The 9,847-nt window shown below is 43.3% G+C and overlaps 1 long non-coding RNA gene across 1 annotated transcript in view; it reads left to right on the top strand.

The window, feature by feature from the left end:
• The window catches only part of LOC113620146 (uncharacterized), a 39,727-nt gene extending 30,610 nt beyond the window's left edge, over nt 1-9,117 (top strand). The window contains exon 2 of the long non-coding RNA XR_003432675.1: nt 8,968-9,117. This is a non-coding gene — a long non-coding RNA (uncharacterized LOC113620146). The remainder of the gene's footprint in view (nt 1-8,967) is intronic.
• The last annotated feature ends 730 nt before the right edge of the window (nt 9,118-9,847 follow it).

Raw genomic sequence — 9,847 nt, 5'->3', positions numbered from 1 at the left:
AGAGTGAGGAGGTGAATAAATCCACGATTAGCCCCATAGTGTTGTCCACGTGGCTGAGGGAGCCGGAAGCCCAGCCTGCAGCAAACGGGGCCCCCAGGAGCACAGACGCAGAGAGCGCTGCTGAACGCTGGCTGCCTGGCTCCCCCTGCGGTTCCAGGGCAGGGCCCTGGGGAGGCTGTCCTCTGGTCTTGGCTGTGTCCCAGATTATCTCTTTGTCCCTGGGCCACGTATCCACTCTGGGTCTGATTTCATTATCTGCAAGAGGAAAATATTTGTGCAAACATCTCTTAGGTTCCCATAAACTCTATGTTCTCTCATTCTGTATGGCCTTGTGTTTTGGTTTTAAATATTAACGATACCTTTTACCTGTATGGTGCTTTATGATTTATAAAGCACTTTCACATGCTTGCCTCATTTGATCCTCACAACCATGCTACGAGATAGGTAGGACAGAAATTATTCTCCCTATTTCAGAGATTAAGGAACTGAGGATCAAGGAGGTTAGATAATGTGTTATTACACAGACAGAAAGTGGAAAGCCAGGACTCCAGCCCCGGTCTGCTAACCTGAGCTCAGTTCTTCATCTTTTGTCGGGGAGGGTCTAGTGTGCTTTTGAAATTGGATAATTATGGATCATCTATCTAGAAAAATGAACTGGGATTCTTAGATGCTTAAGCTCAACATGGACCCCAGGTAAAATCCCCTTACTCTCAACCACCCTATGAACTCTTGCAAATGTGTGAACGCCTTGTTTCTCTGACTAGATTGCACACTCCTTGGAGGTTCAGGCCATGTGTTTTCTCTTCCCTCCTATACCCCTCCAGCAAGTGTCACAGAGCCAAGCACCTAGCAGAGGCTGTTGCATTGCCAGGAGAGGAAAAACAAAGTAAGAATGTGAAATACATAAATGGGACAGATGTATGTTTCCACATTTGACCACTTGTCCCAAAAGAACTATTATCCTTGTACTAGTTCTGCCCTAGACAGTAATCTGATTGCCAGACTATTCCCCAAGTCCTAGAATACAGCACAATTTCCCCTGATGGCAACAGCAATATCCTTCCCCTCAGCATGATTTTCCAGGCACAAGATGGGCTCATAGGTACAAAGAGACATGGCCTCAGTGATCTCATGCCTCAGGAGCCTGATGTAAGTAAAGAAGGCCTACTGGCTGCCTTAGCTGAGGAGGAGTAGAGGTGAATTACTTTGGGAGGGTCTGCTCTGAGCTAAAGCTGAGAGGAAAAGGAGTGCTGAGGCAGGAGCAGCCAGAGCATCTGAGGAAAGCTGCCACTGACATCTGGGTGACTGGATGGAGAGAGTGCCTTCTGCCAGCAGGAGGGATGGGCGGGTCTGGGGAATGAACCAATAGGGCTGAGCCCAGGGCCTGTGTGGGTTCTCTGACCACCTGTGCACACTTGGCACCTAACCTCAGTGCAGTCTTGCTTCATGTCCCTAGACCCCTACCCTCATCAGTGACTGTGACTTCAGTCCTTTTGTCAGGACCACAAGGAGGGAACACTCAGTGATAATCTATAGGTGAAGACAATCGACGTGATAAACAGGGATGGCCCCAACTTAAGACCTTTGCCCCATTATTACCCTGACATCTCTTCATTATCCTATATCCCAAGTCCTTACTTTCCCAGATTTGGTGGAGAAGGAGAAGGATTCCAAGACTGTTGCAAGCAGGGCCACTCCCAATAAATAAGACCATCCCATACCCTAGGGGTTCACAGAGTTGAGCTCCACTGGCCAGAAGAATCTTAATTCCAGCTGAAGGAGGTCTCTGTCTCTCCCCTGGTAGCTACCAATGACTCCACTATGAGAAGACTCCTAAGGTGATAGAATATTAGAGATAACATGCACGCTAGAGATTACATGTTCATCCGACACCCTCATTGACGGATGAGGGAACTTAAGAGTATGGTGATGATATAAGTGTCCAAGGCCACCCAGGAAGTTAGTGAAACAACCTGGAATAGAACCGGGAAGTCTTGACCGAGTACCATGCCTTGCTAGTTCTTCTCCTAGCTTACCTGACCCTGGCCCTTTTACACACCAGAAGTCTCCAGCCAGGGGCAACTCTGAACAACCAAGCAAGGAAGATCTGAATGTGCAAAACTTCTTTGCAGAAGCAGCTGCTCTTCAGGAGACTTGATGTTACAGCCAGGACTGGGAACTCTGTCTCTGTCTCCCTGCATCCCCCCAAATTGCTATTCTAAAAGCCTTTCTGGTTACCAAGCCTGCACCCTCTGGCCAAACACAGCACCTGATCTTATCCACTAATCAGTCCTGGTGCCTCCTAGCGGTAGGTGTGAAACCCTGTCAGGTGCAAGGTGGAAGTGGAGAGCCTTGCACAGACACTTCATAAATGTTCTGCAAGTGAATACCTAAGGTTCCAACTCTTCTGCACTCCCTTTAGCCCACCACTTCTGAAAGCATCCAGCAAACTTGTATTCAATCTGCGGATCAATCAAGTCAGACAAACAGATATTTATTCAGCTATAACTGGGAAGGCAATCTATCAGGTGCTGAGCTCTATACAAAAACTGGTCTGAGTCTTTGCCTTCAAAGGACTCACAGGCCAACTCGGGGAGACCAGGTGAAATTATATTTGGATTATATTATAAGGCAGCAATACAAGAAGTGCAATGAAGCAACAAATGACCGTTTGCAACACTATTGGAATAGATAATTTGTGTATTGGTGCACAAAAGAACACCATGAACTGCACAGGCCAGGGAAGTCTGTGGAAAAGGAAAAATCTGATCAGGACTTTAAAGGATGGGAAGTGGAGAGAAGGGATGAGCATTTCAGAAATTAGCAACTGTAAGAAAAGGTACAAAAATAGAAAAATACAAATGTATTGAGGGTAGTGAGTAATAATAATCATAATAGTAGATGATGCTTATCATGTATCAGACATTGTTCTCAGCAACTAACATTTATTAATTCTCTTGATTCTCATGTAATTCAAACTATTTCTATTATTAAGCCACTTTTACAGTTGAGGAAACTGAAGTGTAGAGAGGTTTAAGTAACTCACCTGAGGATACAAACTGTTAAGTGACTGAGCTGGGATTTGAGCCCAAAGGCTATACATCCAGCCACTGCTTTATACAGCTTCTTTCTTTGTGGCTAAAGGAATTGATTTGTTGAAAAGGTGTGTTGGGGGAAAATCACAGAGGATCTTGATTTTTGTGGGCAGCAGGGAACCATTAAAGCTTTCTGAATAGGGAAGTGGATCTGGATTTAGGTTTTTATTTTTTTTAAAATTTTTATTGGAATATAGTTGCTTTACAATATTGTGTTAGTTTCTACTGTACAGCAAAGTGAATCCACAATACATATACATGCTGGATTTAGGTTTTTAAATTGAAATACATACAGGAAGAAAATCCTAAGGACACATTCATATAGGAAAAAGCACAGAGAAATATATTAGTACATACATGCAGATGTTCTTCCTTTTCATAGAGTGCCTTGTCCGGAGTTACTTCTGGTGGCATCTCAGATCTTAAACTACCAGATAATCAAATCCTTGGTCAGTGGCACCAAGGGAACAACCAGAAGGTAATCGGCCCTCAAATCTACCCAGGCACGTGCTCAAAAGCTAGGGTCAGAGATAGGCTTGGAGGGTGGTGTATATATGGAAATAGGAGGCATCAGGAGAGAGTGGGAAAGAGTGGAGGGATGGAAGGTATCAGAGAACAAGTGAGAGGTCAGCACAATGAAATGGGACCTCAATTCAGCAAATTACAGCAATGTAATTCAGCAATACCTTAACCATGATTGGATTGAAGCTTCTGGAAGAAAAAAATATATTGCTGAATATTTTATAATAGCAGATAATTGAATATTTTGTAATAGCAGATAATTTATTTAGTCTCTTCCCTCGATTTACAGGCTGAAATGGAAAATTCCTTTCATGCACAGAATGCTTTTATTTCTCTCTCTCTTTCTTTTTAAGACTCAATTTTGCTAATACATTCCAATACAGCTGAACTTGTTCTCATGACCATCCACTATAATGAACGTGGGACAGATGAAGTAATAAGACCTCTGAAAGGGAGGTAACTGAAATGAGAATATCTTTCTTTCTTTTTTTCAGGAACTATATGCACAAAGGAGCCTGATCAATCCAATGAAGTAAAAACATTAGGTAATTTGAGTCCTGAGCAGAGATTAGATAATGGTCTTGGATGGGACCTTGGGAACAGTCATGGGAGATGAGGCATCATCCTGTTGAGATGGTCTTTGGGGAATATCTGGTTTGTGTGAGTGTTGTTTTGCTCCTGAGTCACAAAGCATGGGTTGTAGGGCTGGCCTTGGTCTGGGCTCCAGGCAAAGTTATGTACTTACCCTTGTAAACTGTGGTATTCAGTATAAGCATTGCTGCGATTTATGTCCACGCCTTTATGACCCCACTTTTGGAAATGACTCCAAATCTGAGTTCCAGGCAGCTGTTTCATGTCCACCCACAGCAAAGCAACAGATAGATGACGTAGGGGCGGCATGAGAAATGGTTTGTGAATGCCCAAATCTTGTTCTCTTGAACATATATTTTTGTTTGAAGAATGGGTTGATTCATATGTGTTTAAGAGAGGACCAAAAAATACTCTAATATAAGAAAATCAAAAGTTGTGTAGACATACCCTCTTCAATCACGTGGCATTGAGAAACTGTGGCTGTTGGTCTCTCCTGCCTTTGCTTTCTTCTCAGCTGCTACTATCTGAGAAGACTTAAGCCCATGCCTGACGTTGAGTCATTTCTGGCTGAGGCTATGCATAGGGAGTTTGGAAATGTCACATTCCCAGACCCACATTTTAGGAACCAAGTCACTACTTTTGGGCTCCTACGTTGACCTAAATTCTTCCCTTTCAGCCAGATCTGCGATATCTGGCACCAAGAATAAACCTGGGTGCCCTTGTGGCCCCAGAGCCACAGTTCTCTCTATGTTGGCCTTTCTCTGTATGTTGGCCCAAGTCCCAGAGGTGAACTGTTATCCCTGTTTCCCCTCGTAAATTCTGACTTATTGTTCTGCCTGGATTTCTGCTTCTTCCTCTAGCACTAGGTACTCTACCCAACTTTCATCCACCCTTGTCCCTTCTTTCCACCATGGGGTGATCTGTGATGCCAGCTCATGGAATGACTGTGCCATAGGAAGGCACATTTGCCTTATTGGACCCTCATATTGATTCCTGTTCACTTAAGTCAGTGTCTCTCAATAGGAGTGTTACGACCCCCTAGGAGATATATTGGAAACTCCAGGGGGCATTTTTGATTGTCACAATTATTAGGAGAGGCACTAGTGACGTTTATGGAGAGGAACCAAGGATGCTGGCTATTTGATCATGTGCAGCACGGGCAGTACACCAACAAGTGTGGTGTGTCCTGTGCAACCTTCAAAAGTCACACTGGACATTTGTGCGGAAAAACCTGTTTATAATTATCTGGCTGTGAAACTCAATCCCATTTTACTTGGAAATACAAGTTACTTCTGCATATTTTAATATACACTGACTTTTCTGCAAACACCTCCTAGGCATTTTTAAAGGAAGAGAAGATTGCACTGTATTTGTTCAGAACTTTACCAACAGTAGTCACAATTTCAGAAAAGCACTTCGCTGCCAGCAATTTGCTCTTGTAATTTGAGTTGTCCGCACACGTGTCTCTGTCTCCATTTGTCTCTGTCACGTTCACTCAGATCTCAAAGCAACTGCTTCATTCTGCCTGCTAGTTAGTCATCCCTAACTATTAATATACTCCAGTACATATTATTTAATTATAAATTATTCCTCTTCTACCAGTAATTTTCCTTTATCTTTATAGTTAGGACATTGTATTGACTTTTAGAAATGTGTATAGAAGGTTTACAACTTGTGAATTTCTTTTCAGAATAATAAATGGGACCTAACAAAACATTCACTTAAAAATAGGTCATTGGATCTGATGGGGTTGAGAATCCTTGACCTAAGTGTATACTGTGGTACTGTCCATGGAAGGCAGAAAAGGACTGAAGAGGAGGTCGGTGCATTCCTGGAAGAAGGCTGTAGCTACCTACCAGGAGGTCTCATGGGTAGCATCCCCTTGAGGAACTAACCACCTTCCAAATTCCAGTGTTTACTCTCATCAGGTTTTCAGAAGTTTTCAGAATCCAGGGTCACTTGAATCACTCAAATCCATGAGGTTACTCATAGCCATAGTACAAGTTTACAGTGGGAGACATTTCTTCCCAGGGACTGAAAAGCTTATGTCCACTGCCCAGGGCAGCCAGTCCCAGGATCAGAATGAACACAGGATACTGAAGAGAGATGAGAAGAGGCGCTCCTGTCCCATAGCAACCACAAAAGGCAGGGTCTCTCCTTGGCATAGGGCTTGGGTGTGCACTGCCGAGTTAGGATGCCTTGGGTTTTTATTTCCTGTAGTCCAAGGTGACCACTTCCCCTCTGCCCACACCCTCACCCACCTTCACACAGTCTTCCCCCAGGCATGGTACAATTCAATTGATTAAATATCTTCTACGAAATGACATTCACATTCTGGACCTGCCTTCCTCTGATTACATCTGGATTGCCTCCCTTGATTGGAGTTTCCTGAGAGCCACACACTTCAGACAGTCTCTTGCTTTACTCCCACAGGTGACTAACCACATCCATTGTGAATTTTACTAGTTCAACTCAGAAGGTGACCTTATGTCCCTGATCTCCAAATTCATGGAGAGGGAGACCTCCCACTGTTGCTTCCATATTCTGCCAAAACTGATGTCAGAAATGAGGACGGAGTCTGTCTCAGCCTCCTTTCCTGCTCTGCACCAGTCCTATAGCTAGGACAGTTCTCCTGATTCTCAACTCAATTTGATAGAGAATATTCCTGCCTCACTCCAGCTCCCCACTGACTCCCCTCCACCCCCCCGGGTGGCAAAGTTTCAGCACAGATCAAACTGGAGACCACCTGAATTATGGCGATAACTGATTACGGTTCAGAATAGATAACATGGGCATCAGGATATTTGGTTTTGGGGGGTTTTGTTTGTTATTTATTGTTTTCGAAGGTACGGTGATTTCACTCATATAGACTGGTCAGAGATGGAATGATGAGCTAATTAACTGAACAGTCTAGGTAATTAAGAGATAGTATATATAACATAGATGAACAATGTTTTTGTTTGTTTGTTTTTTGTTTTTTTTGCGGTACGCGGGCCTCTCACTGTTGTGGCCTCTCCCGTTGCGGAGCACAGGCCCCGGACGCGCAGGCTCAGCGGCCATGGCTCACGGGCTCAGCGGCCATGGCTCACGGGCCTAGCCGCTCCGCAGCATGTGGGATGTTCCCGGGCCGGGGCACGAACCCGCGTCCCCTGCATCGGCAGGCGGACTCTCAACCACTGCGCCACCAGGGAAGCCCCTGAACAATGGTTTTTGAAGAATTATTAATGAAATACAGTTAATTCAAAATGTATATTAACTATAATTGAGTTTTTTTTCATGGTTCAGAAGGGAAAATTTCAGGAAAGTATGCTTGCGCCGCACCCACCTCTCATGATTATATTACAGACTGAAATAATTGTTTCCTCACACTTTTCATCTCAATCACCCAAATCCTCTCAGTCTTATCAGTGTTCTCCGTGCTCTTTGACTTCCCAGAATTGAAATGTTCAGTATTATTTCTGCATCAGTAAGAATCAGTCACCGTAACCTCCTTGTAGCTTCAGCTCATTTTTGCATTACTTTCATTAACTTTTTTGATTGAGTGTGAAGAAGCTTCCCTCACCAAATCAAGAATTTATGTTAGTGTATAACTGTAAGGCTTTAATTTAATGCCAGCCATTCTTCTTCATTAAAAGAAGATACAGTAAATATAGCACAAGTTCATAGCTTTCTCCAAGAACTTTTAAATATTGAATGAACACTAAACTGAAATTTAAGTGTAAGAAATATTTTAAATTGTACATCATTTATTCATTCATTTAATTATGCATTACATGAAACATTTGTTAAACATCCATCATGTGGCAGACATTGTATTAGGCGCTGGAGATACTAAGATAGTAAGTCATGGTCCCAGTTCTCAAGGAGCTCGTAGTTTAAAAGAAGCGAGACAGGTAAGTAAAAATACGAGTTCAACTCAGTGAAATGGGTACTACATGGAGGTTTGCTGATGCTCAGTTGTGGCACAAATGAACTAAATGATCAACTCAACTTAAAACAGAGGGCTACAGGGACTTCCCTGGTGGTCCAGTGGTTAAGACTCTGTGCTTCCACTGCAGGGGCGCAGGCCTGATTCCTGGTTGGGGATGGGGGTGGGGGGAGCTAAGACCTCACATGCCCCTCGGCGAGGCCAAACTAAGATTAAAAAAAAAAAAAGAAGGCTACAAAAGGTTCACAGAGGAAGATGCTTATAACAAGTTTTGAAGGAGAGGTAGAAATTTTCCTGCTAGAGACAGCAAAGAAGGACATTTCAGAAAGATGGAAGAGTGTGTGCTAATGTAAAGAGGCAAGTAACAGTAATTGTACTTTGTTCCCAATAACTGGGAATTAGAAGCAGTTCTAATTATGGCACTAATGCCTAAGACGAGACCTTATAGGAGACAGGGCTGGAAGGGCTAGATCCTAAATGGTATTGAATACCTTGATAAAAGGTTTGGATTTCATTCAGTTGGCAGTCGGCAGTAATTGGGTGCTAACTGTGGAAGTGACATGATCAGATCTGTGGTAAGAAGACCACGATTCTGTGTAGATGGATATATGGTAAGATCAGAGGTAAAGAGTGTAGCTGAAATAGTTGGCTGACTACTGAATATTCATGATGCAGGGAAGCATTTGCTCCACCAGTGTCAACATTTCCTAGATCTTTCCAGGTGGAACCCTGTGGCTAGCTCTGGCTAAAGGAATGTGAGTAAAAGTGTATAGGGCATTCTGAGCCAAGGTGGTTAAGTGAATCTACCTCATACTGTCTTCCCTTCCACAGCAGCTCTGGAGGCCTCATTGTGAAGATGTTTGTGTCACAAGATGGGAGGAACCTGGATCCCTGAGTCAGAGAAGAGGTGCCCAGGAGAGCCACCCAACCAAGAACACCTACACTGAACTCTGCATGAGTAAAAAAATAATTTGTGTGTGTGTTAAGCGTCAGATATCCAAATATTGTTAACACTGTTAGATTACATCAATCTAACTAATCTGACTAATGCAAAAGGAGTATTAGGAGATGTTTGCAATATTTGAGATAAGATAAAGACTTTCTATATTATATGCTGAAGTATAGGAGCCCTTGGAGAAGACAAGTGGAAGATGGAAGAAAGAGGGATAATAATTTATGGATAATATTGAGAAGGCAGGAGGAGATAGGATCCAGAGCATAAGAAGCATTAGCTCCTTCAACAGGAGGCAGGAAAGAGGGATGCCTATTTAAAACAGAAGGGAAGACACATCTATAGGTGAGCAGTAAGAAGCCACCTAGTTTTCTCTAAGACAGAGGAGGTAAAGACATCTGCTGAGAGAGTGAAAGGATAGCAATAAAGGTCCAAGACAAACAGTAATTTCTGTGAAGAACAGGAGAGAGCTGGGCAGAGATATTTAACAAGTGAAAGGCCACCAGCCCACATGGTTGGATGAATTTTCTCCAGCCCAGCTCATCATTCTGGGTGTAGGGGGAAGATAGGTGGATTTTAGGATTGATCCAAGGTTAAAGGATTGCAGAGTAGATGCATTGCAAGAACAAAGGAATGGTGGAATTGGCTCAGTAAGTTAGGATAGGCCTAGCTGCTGTAACCAGGGACCCAACAGTAATTCAGTGGTTCAAACAATATAGAATTTTCCAATTCCAGGTACAATGGAGTATTCCACAATGG

This window comes from Aethalodelphis obliquidens, unplaced genomic scaffold (genome assembly GCF_003676395.1).
Source record: "Aethalodelphis obliquidens isolate GAN/ISIS:26980383/991018 unplaced genomic scaffold, ASM367639v1 scaffold1, whole genome shotgun sequence".
In the NCBI taxonomy this organism is placed as follows: domain Eukaryota; kingdom Metazoa; phylum Chordata; class Mammalia; order Artiodactyla; family Delphinidae; genus Aethalodelphis; species Aethalodelphis obliquidens.
This window is presented reverse-complemented; position numbering and strand designations above follow the sequence as displayed.